The 17,877-nt window shown below is 43.1% G+C and overlaps 1 protein-coding gene across 1 annotated transcript in view; it reads right to left on the bottom strand.

Annotated features, from left to right (window-relative positions):
• LOC120980015 (mucin-5AC-like) overlaps positions 1-15,443 on the bottom strand; it is an 85,466-nt gene extending 70,023 nt beyond the window's left edge. The window contains exons 1-2 of the mRNA XM_040408880.1: positions 15,329-15,443; positions 10,297-10,349 (exon numbers count right to left, since the gene is read on the bottom strand). The gene's annotated coding sequence lies outside the window, so the exon portion shown is untranslated. The remainder of the gene's footprint in view (positions 1-10,296; positions 10,350-15,328) is intronic.
• Between the last annotated feature and the right edge of the window lie 2,434 nt (positions 15,444-17,877).

The following is a 17,877-nucleotide window of genomic DNA, read 5'->3' as shown; positions in this document are numbered from 1 at the left end:
GAGCTGCCAGTGTCAGCTACCGGTCTTGTCGTGACCAGCAACCTTGCGGTTCTTGAATGGTTGACTCGATCTTCGACTTCGTTGCAACTTACATCAGACACCCCCAGCCAAGAGTCAGTGGGTTCGTCAGACACAACCCTTAGTTGGCATGACCCGGGAGCAGGCCCTGTGCCCTCACCTGAACTCAACCTGCCTCTGTCCTTTTCTGTTCCCTCACCGCGAGAAGTATTATATGCTGTAGGCTCTGCTCCACTTTTCAGCGAGGAAGAGGTACTAGAGGACAGTCAGCAGCTACTGGCCAGCCAAGATGTGTCGGAGGCATCCGTCGCTTCCTACACTAGGCAGGAAAGTAGTGATGAGGAGAGTGGCATGGGAGCTGGTGTTAAGAGCGGTCAGGCTCCTGACCCAGAAACGGTTGAGGAGGACATCAGTGACGTGCAGACACTACTCGATGATGATGGTGTATCTGATCACACTTGGGAGCCGGGTGACAAAAGGGCTTCATCATCATTGGGAGAAGAGGGTGTCAGCTTGCCCGTGAGCCAGCGGCAGAGCCAGCAAGTTGCTAGCGTGGCCGGGAGTCAGCATTGGGTCACCAGTGGGAGGTCAGGAGCCAAACGCCCGGGGTAGACCACACGCTTTGCTCAAGGAGGCAGCAGTGGTAGCAGTCAGTCAGTGCATAGTGTTGGGGGTAAAATCACCTACTCGGCTGTGTGGCAAAAAAAATTAAGTTGCCGGAGGTGCCATGTGCCCTGCATGGCACATGTGTTCAATCTGGTTGTCAAGCGGTTCCTGAAGTCTTCCACCCATCTGCAAGACATCCTAAAAATGGACAGAGAACTTTGCATGCAATTCAGCCACTCGTACACCGCAAAGCACACTCTCCTTGAGCTGCAGCGGCAGAACGGCATCCTCCAACATATGCTGATATGCCCATTGGAATTCCACCCTCTATATATTGGACCGACTGTACGAACAGAGAAAGGCCATCAACGATTTCCTGATGATCCAAGCGGACAGGAGAACTCCCTGTCTAACTTCGATGTCAGCCAGTGGCAGCTTATGCGTTACACCTGCCGTTTATTCAGGCCCTTTGAGGAGGCCACGTTATATGTCAGTCGCCAGGATTATGGGATGAACAATGTCATTCCACTGCTTCATGTCCAGGAGCAGATGCTGGTAAATATGGGTGGTCAGGGGACTGGAGACGTGGCGCCTACATCTCACGGCCACATGAGCCCTGTGGGGGCTGGACTGGAGGAGGAAGAGGACATTGGAGCACAAGCAATATCTAGCGAAATTGGTGGTTTTGCACACAGGTAACAGGAGAGGAGAAGCAGGAGGAGCAAGGGGGAGATGAGGCAAATGACCCAAACACATCTTGGCAGTATGCAGTGGAGATGGAGGCAGGGGGTCCATCCGAGTCACTTGCGCAATTGGCCCAGTGCATGCTCACTTGGTTTTGCTACACGGGGCAGCCAAACTGGATTTGTGGTTGCAACTTGCCGAGATTGCCCTGGAAAAGCTGTCCTGCACGGCCAGTAGTGTGGCATCAGAGCGGGTGTTTAGTGCGGCGAGGACCATAGTTACACCAAGAAGAACTCGCCTGTCCACCCAAAATGTGGAGAGACTGACCTTTGTCAAGATGAATCAGGAATGGATCAGCCAGGATTTCCACCAACCAATTCCTGATGCATAAGACTAGATCATCCATGGTGCCACACCAACACTTTGACAAAAGAGACTGGTTTCTTCTGGCTACCTGCCTCAGCTACTATTCTGATGCTGCCACCCGCCTGATACTACATATCTAATGCCAAGTGCTCCTTCTTAGACCCACCATCTTCAGCGGGTACTGGTATTGCCACCCACCTCCACACTATGTCGCCTTGTTACTCTGTGGCCTCCTGATGCTGCCGCCACCACCACACTGGTGTGTGTCTAAACTTTTGGTCTGTACTGTATATATATTTATTTATATATATATATATATATATGTATATATTTATATACATATATGTATGTATATATATATATATATATATATACATATTATAATTATATTATTATTATTTATATTATAATATAACTTATAAAAATATATTACATTTGCAAAAAATGCATTGCCAGTTATCCCCCTACAGGGATCTTGCTGTCTGTGAATTAGATCACACGCTATCTCTCTACACACTGATGCCCTGCCCTCCCATTCACTGAAAGCCCGTAGACAAAAGGAACTCCCTGTTTGGGGGAAGGGGGGTATTGTCTGCAGATGGCTAAAAGTCCAGGTTTTTTTCCTGCTGGAGACCCTTTCACTGCTGGTGCCTTTTCACTGAATATTCTGCATTGACCGCTCCAGCTATAAAAAGACCTGGCAGTGAAGAATGTAGACAGCCATTTTATTTTCTGACTGGTCCTTATATAAATAAATCAATAAAATATATGTAAATGTATGTAAATAGGAAAAATGCAAAAATAATAATTTGAAAATTAATGCAAGTTTTTCACATATAAAAATATTGGGTTGCTCAACCAGGAGTAATAATGGATAGGTGCACTGCTAAAAGACTCACCCAATCTAGTTGTAAATAAATAAATAAATAGTAGCAGGCAACACTTACAAGTGGAGTACGTGTTTATTAACTAAAATCAGGACAATAGCTAAAATAATGACCAGCAATAAAAAATAGCAATACATATAAAATAGTGATAGATCCAGGAGCATACACAAACAAATAAATTAATATCCCATAAATAGGTCCTTCACTAACTGCCTGCTGTCTCTGTTATATGGCAAATTCCATTAAAAGATCGAAGCGCTGACATTGATAGTTACTTACCAACTACTGCCACCTTGTCTATACTGCAACAAATTGCTGTGAACTTGGATACATATATATATATAATATATATATATATTCTCTATTCTCCTATTCTATGCTGCTACAATTATATTAGAATATGGAAGTGAACTGAACTTGTCTTATTCCCCTCTGTGAATTGAAACACTATCTAACTCAGGTGCTGCTACATAAACTATGATATTTATGGGATATTAATTTATTTGTTTGTGTATGCTCCTGGATCTATCACTATTTAAAATTTATTGCTATTTTTTATTCATTGCTATTTTTTATTGCTGGTCATTATTTTAGCAATTTTCCTGATTTTAGTTAATAAACACGTACTCCACTTGTAAGGCCCCTTTCACATGGGCGAGATTTCCGCGCGGCTGCAATGCGTGAGGTGAACGCATTGCACCCGCACTGAATTCGGACCAATTCATTTCTATGGGGCTGTGCAGATAAGCAGTGATTTTCACGCATCACTTGTGCGTTGCGCGAAAATCGCAGCATGCTCCTCTTTGTGCGTTTTCCAAGCAACACAGGCCCCATAGAAGTGAATGGGGTTGCGTGAAAATCACAAGCATCCGCAAGCAAGTGCGGATGTGGTGCGATTTTCACGCACGGTTTCTAGGAGACGATCGGGATGGAGACCTGATCATTATTATTTTCCCTTATAACATGGTTATAAGGGAAAATAATAGCATTCTTGATACAGAATGCATAGTACAATAGGGCTGGAGGGGAAAAATAAAATCAAATAAAAATTTAACTCACCTTAATCCACTTGTTCGCGCAGCCCGTCTTCTCTTCTGTCTTCTTCTGTGCTGTGCACTTGAAAAGGACCTGTGGTGACGGCACTATGCTCATCACATGGTCCATCACATGATCCATCACCATGGTGACAGATCATGTGATGGACCATGTGATGAGCGCAGTGACGTCATCAAAGGTCCTTTTCCTGTGCACAGCACAGAAGAAGACAGAAGAGAAGACGGGCTGCGCGAACAAGTGGATTACGGTGAGTTAAATTATTTTTTATTAATTTTTAACCCCTCCAGCCCTATTTTTAACCCCTCCAGCCCTATTTTTAAACCCCGCTAGCTGTTCACCAGAGTCAGGCGCAGGCAGTGTAGTCAGCGATATTGAGGTATAATACTGCAATGTACACCATTAATCTATCCTTTTGTATGTACTTGCAAACTTAATGAAGGGCGGCATTAGCATATGAATTGCGATTTGCATCTAAATACCTTCAGTGTTTAGGGGATAAGAAAGTTATTAGAGAATGTCCCAATTTCAAGTAATAAGATAGTTTGCTTCAAGTATGGCCGAATGCACACGGCCGTATCACTGTACAGCAGCGGCGGCATGAAGCGCACGGCGTCATAGCAACCAATGACGCCGTGCGCTCCTGCTGTCAGCAGGAATCCCGGCCGGGTTACCACGGACCGCTCTCGGCCGTGTGCATTCGGCCTATGTCAGATACACAATCAATATTGCATTCATCTGTTTTTTTTATCCTTTAAGTGTATATTGTTTTGTATCTTGATGCAGTTTTCCATATTTATTTTTATTTATTATTTGTTTTTCTCTGAAGTAGTGGATACAGAGTGTATTTATTAGCTAAGTTCCTATAGTGGCTGAATGTTAATACAGTATTTATATTATATATAAATTTACATATAGTATAATTAGTGTAATATTGTATAATTATTTATTCCATGATCCATATGAGGTATGGTGATTTAGATATAGTGTATTTTACAGTATAATGGACATAGATAGATAGATAGATAGATAGATAGATAGATAGATAGATAACCTCTGTATTAAAAAATAATTATACTATATGTAAATTTATATATAATATAAATATATAAGGTATATTTATATATAATAAATCAATATAGCAGCAACGCTGTATATATTGGTCTATTTTTGCCTTTAAACTTTTGGTGTATTTTAAAACTTACCCAGCGCTGCAGCTGTATTGATTTATTTATTTTTGTTTTTCATGTAACAATATTATTTGTTTTAATGGTGTCAGTGTTAACATCATAATTCATATTAGATTTCCTTTGCGCAATTGTGGAGAAAGAGATCCAACATTAAGAATAGCAAGAATAGGTGTGGGAATTGTCCTGGCAGAAGGGGGGGGTCGGTGGGGGGCGCCGTCAAGGAGGAAATGATCAAAAGGCTTTGCTAAATACAAATGTATCCATACTGTACATGTTTTTCGATACTGTATTAACATTCAGCCACTATAGGAACATAGCTAATAAATACTCTCTGTATCCACTACATTATATATCTGTATACTGTACACTGCTCCATTACATATCTGTATACACTTCATTATATATCTGTACACACCGCTCTATTATATATCTGTATGCAGTAGACCGCAAAAAATCCGGTACAATGTATCACCAGGTGTTATCCAAATCGAATCCACTTGTATCACAGATCTAAAGACATAATGGAGCGGTGAATACAGATATATTATAGAGCTGCATATGCAAATATATAGTCTAATATTCTCGATGTACTGAATCATAATTGTGATCGATACATAAATATATGAATGTACAGTAGTTTATTATTTTTTATTTATTTTTAACCCCTCCAGCCTATTTTTAACCCCTCCAGCCCCTCCTCGCCCGTGTGAAAGGGGCCTTAGATCCTAATATAGCCATACTGAGAGTGGGGGGTAGGGTGTAAAGTAACACCATATACAGTAATAAATATTTGTACTGTATGCTTATTTTTATTTTATTTTTTTAAATTTGTAATCATTAGGAGTATGTTATCTCACAGTGCTATTTGTTAAATAAACTTAGATGCAAGACCAGCAGAAGGTGTGCACACCAAAAAGTTTTACTTTTAGATCGATAAATTGATAGATAGCTTAATAATATCATACTTGGTTTGGATTGCACCAGTATGATATTAATAAGCGCTATAGCTATTACTGCCTGTGTAATTTTAACATATTCTTATATGTACTGAACATATTTTTTACAGGACAGGGGTACAGGACAGTACAGTCGGGTGCAGTGGGGCACAGGACAGTACAGTCGCGTGCAGTGGGGCACAGGACAGTACAGTCGGGTGCAGTGGGGTACAGAACCATTTTTTTTTTTTATGATTTAATGTTGAGGTGCCATCGCCCAGCTCCTGTATAGTGTCGGGATGACTACAGGCTGTATCAGGAGCCGGATAGCGATATTAACTTTACCTCAACACCGCCATCTACTGGCATTGGTGTGTATTGATAGACTGGAGGAGATAAAATCGCATTTAGTTAGTAACGAATTTCGAAATAAGGGAGCGGTAGCGATGATACATCTGTATGTCACTCTGTGGCCTCCTGATGCTGCCGCCACCACACTATGTCTCCTAGCCACTCTGTGGCCTCCTGATGCTGCCGCCACCTACAGACTCTGTGATTGGGCCACTCTGTGGTCTCCTTATGCTGCTCTCACCTCACCACTATGTCACCTTGCCACTCTGTGGTCTTCTCATGCTGCCGCCACCTACACACTCTGTCATTGTGCCACTCTGTGGCCTTCAGATGCTGCTGCCACCACCACACCATATCATCTAGCCACTCTGTGGCCTCCTGATGCTGCCGCCACCACCACACTATGTCATCGAGCCACTCTGTGACCTCCTGATGCTGCCGCCACCTACAGACTCTGTTATTGGTCCACTTTGTGGTCTCCTCATGATGCTTTCAACTCCCAACTATGTCACCTTGCCACTCTGTTGTCTTTTCATGCTGCCACCACCTCCCCACTCTGTCATTGTGCCACTTTGTGGCCTCCTGATGCTGCTGCCACCTACAGACTCTGTCATTGGGCCACCCTGTGGTCTCCTCATGCTGCTTTCACCTCACCACAATGTCATAGAGCCACTCTGTGGACTTATCACGCTGTTCCCACTCTCCCTACTTCATTGCTGGGCCACTATTTAGCCTTTTTGGCTTGGCTGACATCATAATTTATTTGACCCTTCCTCTGATCTGTCAGAAGGAAGGTTAAATGAGATGCACAACGGATCCTGTCTGTGTAGAAGCTGTGAGGCCTGTATGGACCGATCAGAATTGGCTTGTGATTTGGTAGCCAAAAGCAGGAGTGGGTACAAAACACAGAAGACTTGCAAATATTCCGTTCACGTGTCATCTTTGTTTTGGATCCACTCCTGTTTTTTTGGAATTAGCAATACTGATGGATTACTGACCAAATGCTGACCGAGTGAAGGCGGATGCTCCACAGACAGGATCTTTTTTTTGTGGGTTGTTAGTCTGATGGATCAGAGGAAGGGCAAAATATTCAGTGACGTCCACACACACTTACTGCTGACACCCTCTCCACTCTGTCGGGGGGCTTTACTTGTATAAGCGTTTAACAGGTTCTGTAGACATCTATGTGGAATCAGCTGACAACAGGAGTAAAAGGAGTGCACTTCTTCTTAGAACTAACATCGACCTGTAAGGCTGAGTTCATACTTGAGTTATGTGGTCAGATTTGGCCCCGTGACTGCCCAAATAAGTGAAATGTGCAACACCTGTCATCTGCATGTCATACGGTGTAATCAGAGCTAGGCAGCTGAAGTGTGCAGAGCTGCATGTGCAAGTGCAGTATGAGGCCTACTACAAGGTTTCTCCATCTCTGCATGCTGAGGACATGTGCCAAACTTATGAAGGAAAACTTTACAGACAATAAAGAGCCATTACAGAAGACTAATTCATGGACAGACAGAAAAACTAATGACTCATTTATGGCAACAGACCAGACCTTACTGCTTATGGAGTGGATCGGCACTCCACAGCTAGGAACTGCGGTGCATATTGTGAGAGACATTTTGCACCCCCTTGGCTAATATGTGAAGTTGTTTGTATTTAAAGAGGACCTTTCATCTGTTTTAATTATAGGAGCTAAATACCTGTACTGCTGCCACACAGTTTTTTTTTTTTAAACATCGCCCCTACGACCCGCTGCACTCGCCTGAAGTTCTCGCGCTCAGTATGTAAATACAGAGCATCGGAACAGGGAGGAGGAGACGTCTGGGTTTCTCAATGGGCGTCTCCTTCTCCCTGGCTGTGACGCTCTCCAATGTGATTGGGTCGCGGCACAGCCAGGGAGAAGGAGACACCCATTGAGAAACCCTGGCGTCTCCTCCTCCCTTTTCCGATGCTCAGTATTGGCATACTGAGCACAAAAACATCAGGAGGGCGCAGTGGGGAGTAGGGGTGATGTTTAAAAAAAACCTGGGTGGCAGCATCAGCGGGGGTTACCGCTTATTCAGCTCCAATAAGTAAAACAGATGAAAGGTCCTTTTTAATAGAACGAATCCAAGTCAGCCATCTCACAGCCTGCCATTCTATATTCATCCTTGGTAAGATTGTGTATCTACTCTGTAGAAAAACTGGCTTAAAAAACATATTACTACCAATGGCGTTGTTTATGAAATGCCAAAACTACCTCAGAAAAGTGATTAAGATGTGTTACCCCCAAATATGGCCAGGTTATTGTCTTCTACTGACATCAGCACAGGCCTCCTGCCTTGCACCCTATCACCACACACATATAACATCAAGGGCACCCCTGCCACCATCAGGCAGGAGCCCCAGAAAGAGTATGGTGTACCCTGAGGGGAAGAAGGGTTGCATGCCTCCATTCACGGCATGGCCCCAGGGACCATTGGAGTGAGGACAGCCACAGTGAACTATTACCACTTCTGTCTGTGCCATAACAATCTCTCCCCTCCTCCTGACTCTCTCCCTGTGGTTCACTGCATTAAGAGTGAATCTGTTTAGGGAGGAATGATCGTAGTACTGATTGTCCATCCCTTTAGGCTATTACGGTTTGACTAGTAGAGCTCAGACATCCGGGAACCATTCCAATAAGCACAATGAAGTGGCCTTTAATTGTGGATAGGATAGGTACTCAATATTAAAGTCCTGGGCAACTCATTCAACTACCATTGTATGTACATTACACAATTATAAACTGTACTGTATTTTCTGTATGTGAAATTTAGCTCTGCTGAAATTATAGAATATATATTATTTTTGGGGCTTTTTTTTTTTGGTCAAACTCTAAACAAAATGTGAAAAGTTAGCTTTTGACAGCTCTAACTCAGTAATGGCCCAGGAAATACTGTCAACCATAATGATTTTCACCAATAATTGACCTGTGTTTATCTTAATCTTTCATCATTTCATTTACTTTTAATTAATTTGTAGTATTTATTATATGATTTGGCAGAGGACAAGGATGGACTATTAAGGGTATGGACTTGAAGATATTTTAGAAGGTTGATTTCTGCCTTCTGTTTCAGCTAAGGAAAATTTTAATGCTAAGCCCATTTAGGAAACTTTGAACTTCCAACTTTACATCACAAGCTCGAGAAAGACCCTTTCATGTTGATAGATGACAGTGCCTACCTTGTACAAATGAAGGGCTCATGCACACGACCGTATGTATTTTGCGGTCCGCAAAAAATACGGATGACATCCGTGCGCATTCCGTATTTTGCAGAACGGAACAGCTGTCCCCTAATAGAACAGTCCTGTCCTTGTCCGTAATGCGGACAATAATAGGACATGTTCTATTTTTTTGCAGAACGGAAATACAGACATACGGAATGCACACAAAGTAATTTCCGTTTTTTTTGCGGACCCATTAAAGTGAATGGTTCCGCATACAGTCCGCAAAAAAAACCCGGAAGGGACACGGAAAGAAAATACATTTGTGTGCATGAGCCCTAAGGGTTATAAAAATTGTTCGAGTTTGGTTTTGACAGGTGTTGGCACAGTTGGATAAATTGGAATACCAAGCCAGGCTTTATCACTCAAGATCAATATAAAAAATGACTATGGTTCTTAAAGACCCCTTTAAACTGTTACTCAGTGAAAGAGACCGCTGCATTTACTTGCAGCACTCTCCTCCACAGTATGGGGAGGAGTTATCGCTAATGCCATCACTCATCCCCATACAGACTCGTTGTTTGCCGGCAGCAGAGGCTGTTTAGATGACACGATCTGCCGCCGGCAAACAATGATTTCGGTGTCCGCACAAACTATCTTATTACCCGATGAACGAGCATTTCGTTCATCTATCAGGTAATCTGCAGCACATTTGCACCAACAGATCATCGCTAATGAGCATTCCTGCAGGCGCTTGTTAGCAATTTTCTGCCTAATGCATGGCCAGTGTAAAGGGGCATTAAGACTAAATGCACAGGTAACAATGTTTTAAAATTTAATAAGAAGCCTTTCCAGAAAAGTGGAGGCTGTTGGGGGTGGTTGGGGGGTTCAATTCCAAAGTATTGTCTATCGCTTTGAAAGGAGATGTTTAATAAACATATATAGTTCAGGTGATCAGATAGAGACATACTTTAGCATGTAGTACACCAATTGTATGTTATTGATTATTGTTCTTACTTGTTTTTTGCAAGTTGCTGTAGTCACAGTATAGCTTCCCATTGCGGCAGACACTGTAAATGAAGCAGCATCAATAATTACTCACACATTCTGCCAATAAATAAACACAAAATTTAAAGAACATTTTTGCTTATAAGCTCTGTTTACGCTGGTGTCATGGCAATATGCTGCATGCTGCACTTTTTTAGCCATGAAAGAGCAACCAAAACCTTACATAAAAGAGAAAACGGAAGGATATAGACTGGAGATTCAAGCTCCAGAGCTGTAGTGAACCAGGTCTTTTACAGACTCAAATTTATCAGCTAAGGGTACTTTCACACTAGCGTTGTTTGAATCCGGCGGGCAGTTCTGGCGACGGAACTGCCCGCCGGATTCAAACAACGCTAGTGTGAAAGTACCCTAAGCTGATTAATTAGAGTCTGTAAAAGACCTGGTTCAATGGTTCCGGATCCAGAAAAACGTGTGAAAACGGATTACATTTGAATCCTGATCAGGATTCTGATCACAATGAAAAAATGCATTGGAAAAACGGATCCGCAATTTTTCGGGTTTAACATGCAAAAGCCGGATCCGGTTTGACGGAACACACGGCACCGGATCGGGCATTAATGCAAGTCATTGGGAAAAATGGGAGTTCAGTCAAAGTGTTCCGGATTTTTGGCCGGAGGTAAAAATACAACATGCTACGGTTTTCTGAAAAGCCTGATCAGTAAAAAAGACTGAACTGGATGCATCCTGAACGGATTGCTCTCCATTCAGAATGCATGAGGATAAAACTGATCAGTTCTTTTCTGGATTTGAGCCCCTGTGACGGAACTCAGTGCCGGAAAAGAAAAACGCTAGTGTGAAAGTACCCTTAGCCACAAGGCTCCATAGTTAATTAAAATGAGACCCTCTTTTGGTGCTGGGTAACATTTCTAAAGCCCCATGGCCTACAAGCTGAACTGGAAGGATACTTAAATCCTCACAACTCTATCCCTGAGCCTTCTGACTACACCCTCGTGCTGTGGAGGCACTGGTCAAGCATGCAGGCGCTCCAGTGTGTACCTGGTGACACAACCCTAATTAGCTCTCTCATCTAGACCAGATACAGCAAGTGGTCTTCACCACCGCGTGGGATATCGGCAAATGGATAGCACCCTGCTGATTTCCATACCTTCTGTAAGAGTATAGAACGTACTACATTAACATTATAGTATTAACCAAGTTCCATGTTAACAGAGTATCCTGCACACAGGTCAAGATGATGAGTGATACATCTGTAGGTTTGACATTGTCAAACTGATATTTATACAGTGGCCTGGGATAACCACTATAGGTTGAATCTACTTAGGACATAATTCTATTGAAAACTAGTAATTAGTTCAGAAGCCCCCAAAATTTCAACCCAAAAGTCTACAAAATGAAGATAAAACAGAATTAAGCAGATAACTGATACCAATAAAGCAGAACAATACATATAAAACTCAAAGGGAGCTGTACATCACTCTCTACGATGAGGACAAAAACTTTTTTAAAGGGGTTATCCAAGACTATAACAGACAACCCATGGTGGTGATCAGGGTACTTTCACTCTTGCGGCAGAGGATTCCGTCAGGCAGTTACGTCTCCGACACAGCTTGCCAGATCCGGCAATCCGGACGCAAACTGATGGCATTTGTCAGACGGATCCAGATGCAAATCCGTCTGACAATTGCATTGAAATAGCGGATCCGTCTCTCCGGTGTCATCAGGATCTGGCACTAATACACTTCAATGTAAATTAATGCCGGATTCGGCATTCCGGCAAGTGATCAGTATTTTTGGCCGGAGAGAGAACTGAAGCATGTTACGGTATTTTCTCCCTCCAAAAGGGGAGCAGGTAACCACTGCAGCTAGTAATTGACTGCAACAGTCATGTGCTCCACCTTCCCCTCTCAACAGGATGTTGATTTCAGCACAGCTGGGAGAAGAAGATCCCGCTGTGGAGTGATGGAGATCGAACCCCGCAGAGTGCAAAGCAATATACCTGAAAATAACATGGAGCCACCCTCATTTATTGCCAAGGGAGCAGTTCATCTTGGCACAGGTAAAAAACAGCTAGACAGGTAACCACCTCAGTAATACAGTGAAATGTCCATGTCCATGTTGATTGGCTGGATCTTTCAGTCATTCACATGTGCCACAGATTGGCAGTGAGTGGGGCATTGTATGTTAAAAGTGGCTTCAGGTTAAAGTGGCCCTGAAAGACCATTATATGCTGAAAATATTACAATCTAAGACCATTGTAACTTGAGAGATCACTGTAAATAGCTAAACTAATGTATATCACACCACTGTTTGGAGGTTCCATCAGGGTTTCCTTCAAGCTGTCAGCGGCCATCAAACCTGAACTTTAGCAGAAATCAAACAGATCCCATAAAAGTCATTGCGGTCTGTCAGTATTAGTTTGGATATGTCAAAAAAAATATCCATCACAGTGTCATGGCTTATTTTTTAAGGGGAGCTATGCAGGGGCAGACTGGCCATAACTCCTACAAGGAAATTTCCCGGTGGCAGATGCCATGGGGGCCACCTTAGCTCATCTCATGGTTGCCAGCTAGATACCTAACGATCTGATGCTCTCAGTAGTTATTAAAGGGGTTATCCAACCCCTATAATTGCAGTACGCCAGTCCTGCAGGGTGAGCTAATGTGAGGTCACGGGGGTCATTTAACAGACCGAGGGTTGCTCTTTGTACTCACAGTTTGTAGTATACCCTGGGCAAGCATACAGCAGTGATGAAGAGGCTGGCACGTAGATCCTCTGGGGCACTCTCTGGATATAGGGACCAGGCCAGGTGATAGGTGAGGTGCCCTGGGTGTTGAAAGTTTAGCGTGCCTGTGGCAAGATCCCACACGTTTATGGCGAACTAGAACTCCTCTTTACTGAATAGTTCAACTATATACAGGCTTCAGACAGTTCCATATCAAGTAGATTTGGTAACAGGCAGGCTTTACATCAATGGCAGGTATAATCCTAGCAAGATTACTCAGAGGGAATCAACTTACAGATCAGGCTGTACTTTCTGCAGAATCCTGTCTGACTTTCTCCAAGGCCCTAATAGCTGGCTTTATCCTTGGGTAGGGAAACCTTCCTCTGGTATAAATCCACTTGCTACAAATAAACTTCTGCCTTTCAGCTTCCTACTTGGCTGGATACAATTAGCGCTGCTCTGTACGTTGCTTGATGCAGGATAACTTCAGGAGGAAACTTCTTCTCCAGGACTAACTTCTGAGCTTTGCTTACTCAGGACTTCAGGCAGGCTAGACTGAGCTACTTAGCCTCCTGGACTGGACTGAACTAACTCTTTCCTGTCTGGGCCTAACTATATATACTAGGGGGTTCCCTAGCTCCCTCTACAGCTTGGGAGGAGAAACTACACCCCTAACAGGCCTGGTACACAGGAAATAACATGAAAATATGCATTATAATGTAATACAAAATACAATAGCAATTTCCCACAGGAGGTGGGGGCAACATGTCCCTTAGTAGTGCCCACACTTACTTAGTGGGACACTACATAATGACTTCTCCTAATTCCCTGGGTCCCTCATATAGGTTATACTTACCCCACTCCTCAGCACCCGCGTCACTTCTGATCCCTGCATGGCCGCCACTGCATCTCATCATAACAGGCCGTGGCGGGGGCGAGCCTCCCTAGCGTTGCCCGAAATGGTGCGATGCAGCGATCAAAAGTGACCCGTTTGCCGGGGAGCAGGATAAGTATGAGGGGCCCGGGCATTAGGAGGGTCATTATAGGAGTTGGATAACTTCTTTAATGCTGAGCATCATGTACTTATGCGCCTGGCAGGTGTCTGCAGGTGCCCTTCTGAATTGAACTATATTGATGTCCTCAGAATGGAGATACAATTGAATACTGCAGTGGGGGGGGGGGGGTAGAATTTTGTGCTGGGTTAACAGTTTGTGCTGCACTATGATATTGATGGTCCCGACCACTTCCGTTGTCTCTGCCTAGTTGCGTTGCCCCATCTGTCATTTTGGAGCCTCCTATAATATGGGGTTTTATTTGTATTTTTTTCGAGGACCACTTTAAGCTTCCAGTTCACCCCTGGCACCATGACACTAGTGTAAACAGTAGCTAATGTATATTTAACATATATTTATGTACGATTACAGTCATACCATATCAATGCACAAATATTACACTGCATAGTAAGGCAATGCACAGGGCAGTCTGTATTTCGGTCTGCAAAACAACAGATCTGAAAAACACGGATACCGTCCATGTGAATTCTGAACTTTACTTGTCCACAATAAAGACAAGAATATTACCTGATCTATAATTTGCAGAACAGACACACTTAGGCTACTTTCACACTAGCGTTCGGAGCGGATCCGTCTGATGTTTCATCAGACGGATCCGCTCTGATAATGCAGACGTTCGCATCTGTTCAGAACGGATGCGTCTGCATTAAAACTTAGAAAATTTTCTAAGTGTGAAAGTTGTCTGAGCGGATCCGTTCAGACTTTACATTGAAAGTCAATGGGGAACGGATCCGCTTGAAGATTGAGCCATATTGTGTCATCTTCAAGCGGATCCGCCCCCATTGACTTCCATTGTAAGTGTGGACGGATCCGCTCGCCTCCGCACGGCCAGGCGGACACCTGAACGCTGGCAGGCGGATGCATTCTCAGTGGATCCGCCTCCACTGAGAATGCATTGGGGCCAGACGGATGCGTTCGGGGCCGCTCGTGAGCCCCTTCAAGCGGTGCGCACGAGCGGACACCCGAACGCTAGTGTGAAAGTAGCCTAATCCGCAAAACATACCCATAGAAATGAATGGGTCAGTGTGTTAGCTACAAAAAATGTAGATAGCACATGGATGAAAAATACGGTTGTGTGCACAAGAACTTATAGTGAGGCCCATAGCATACAGTGTATAGGAATGCTAAACAAGCATAATGCTTTATAGAACGTGGACCTTTGGAAGTTATTAGGAAACCATGGTATCCATAGTATGCAGATGACTGACCATTCAATAATACATACCACTCAATGCCATTTCTGTATAGTTTTTCTCCAGGGGTATGATATGTTCCCAAGTGGTAACAATGACATTGACTCTGTAGAACACATTGACCATGTTGTGTCAAGTACAATCCCTTCTTACAGACGCAGCCATCAATGGGAGTGAAGTCCATGGTGCATGATCTATCTGGCACGCTCAAAGATTTGCAAGTAGTTTGGCATGTCTGGACATTATTCTGATAAACCAGTGGAGATAGGCAGTCTTTAATATATTTGCCTAAAAAAAATGTTAAAATGTTAAAAAAAAATCTATGATATACTACTCTTTTAGCATTCCAGCGCCCACTCATAGATCTAGTCAGCAGGATCACATGCCATACATCTATATGACCCCAGCATACAAATACAGGCCTCAGCAGTCTTATGCCGTACATGCTAATCGCTCCTTACAGGTGGAACTGTGTCCCTTTAAACAGGAATGGATTGGTCCGCAGTGTGTTGTCTGGGTAATAAGGGTGGGAAGAAGTCACTGACGCTAACTATGGCAGTTTCTGTCAAGGTGCGGCCACACAGTCAATTTTCTGCATGCTATTTTGGAAGCCAAAATCAGGAGTAGATAGTAAAAGAAGAGAAAGTAGAAAGGACAGATATGACTTCTCTTCTTTGAATGAACTCCTGATTTTGGATTCCAAAACTGCATGCAGAAACTTCTCAGAGATGCTAGAGTCAGGATGTACTGTAGTACAAAAGACTAAGGCACAGAATTGGTGTCTGTACTGAAGAAGGTTTCAAGGGGAAGAATAGAGTAGATCTGTGATGGCTATCCTCCGGCACTCCAACTGTGGTAAAACTACGACTCCCAAAATGTACACTTGTTTGGCTGTTCTCAGAATGTCATCGAAATGAATGGAGCATGCTGGGAGTCGTAGTTTCACCACAGCTGGAGTGCCGGAGGTTAGCCATCACTGGAGTAGATCATGATAAAAGCTGATGGGACAGCAAGGGTTCAGTCAGTAACGGTTTTCTTCCCATTTTATTGTTTCTCCCAGAATGGATGGCATTAAATAATTTGAGGACTGTATCATTCTCCTACACCAGATTTCTGGTGTAAAAAAGTTGCAAACCTCGTATTTTCAACTTTTTAAAGGCCATTGTAGGCACAAGTGGCAGTTCTACACTGCCCTACTTATTGCCTCAAAAAGGCCCCCTTACAAGGGTCGGGCCAACAGACCTGGGTCACTTATCTTCTTTAAGGCTAGTTTTTACAAAATAAAATAAAAAAATTTAAAAAAAATTGTTTTTGAAATCTACAACAGCTAGGAGCTGATGTAGATTTCAGTCTATGGTCATGGACTGTCAAAACACCTCGTCATAAATTAGTTGCATGCTCCAGCAGCACTGGGAATATCATAGACCAGCGTAAAACATTGTATGTATCATGTACTGTGTGTCTGAAGATAAAATAACAAAATTGCCCTCACCTAAATTTAACTAACAAAAATGGTTAAATCCCACTACTCACCGCACATTTTTATCCTCCAGTTCGCAATTATGACACCGCGCTCAGTGCAAGCTCGGACATAACTTGAAAGGGCTGCACACATACAATTCTCAGAATTTTGGCACAAACAAGTGTCATACAAGCATTTCTATAATGAAAAGAAATTGCATCTCACTGTTAAAGTATAACTTAAAAGGTATTTATCATAAAACTAATGTAGTCATTTATGAAATTGGTGTAAAGTAGAACTGGCTTAGTTGCCCATAGCAACGAATCAGATTCCACCATTCATTTTGGACAGCTCCTTTGGAAAATGAAATATGGAATCTGATTGGTTGCTATGGGCAACTAAGCCAGTTCTACTTTACACCAGTTTGATAAATGACCAAATACATTTTTAGTCAGTTTTGAAGGAGTCTACGTTGCCATAATTTGCACCAAATGTATCAAATGTCGTGATCCCCTGCCACACATTGCTCTGCTTGGAGCATGAAGGTGTGACTTCAGTCTAGGTTTTATATAATGCACGAGGTCTGTGATGGCTAACCACCGGCACTCCAGCTGTGGTAAAACTACGACTCTGAAGATGCCCCCTTGCTTGGCTGTTCTCAGAACTCCATAAAAATGAATGGAGCATGCAGGGAGTTGTAGTTTCACCACAGCTGGAGTCCCGGAGGTTAGCCATGACTGGGTAACTATGGGTAGGGGTATATCAGTATGACTATCCACTGAAGAAAAAATTCAGGGTGATTTCAAAACGCGTTTGGAGGCTTATATTTAGTAGTCACCTCGAAGCAGCGACCATAAATTTAACTCTATGAGACTACCTGCACTGGATTTGAAACTCTATAAATGCGGCATCATTCTGGTAATACAGCGCACGGCGTCCAGGCCCTGACATTGCGCAGATGCCGGCCCCAGGAAGTGCAACTGGTGGCAAGTGTAACACCCCAGAGTTGTGTTACTAAACTCTTTTACCCCGCTACAATCTGTTAAGAACATTTACCTTGTCATCTTGTGTAATTTTACATAATATCCTCACAATTGTGCATTCTAAGCCTTGATAAAA

The sequence above is a fragment of the Bufo bufo genome, chromosome 10, assembly GCF_905171765.1.
Source record: "Bufo bufo chromosome 10, aBufBuf1.1, whole genome shotgun sequence".
NCBI classification, from domain to species: Eukaryota; Metazoa; Chordata; class Amphibia; order Anura; family Bufonidae; genus Bufo; species Bufo bufo.
The sequence above is the reverse complement of the archived record's forward strand: the minus strand, read 5'-3'. Positions and strand labels throughout refer to the sequence as shown.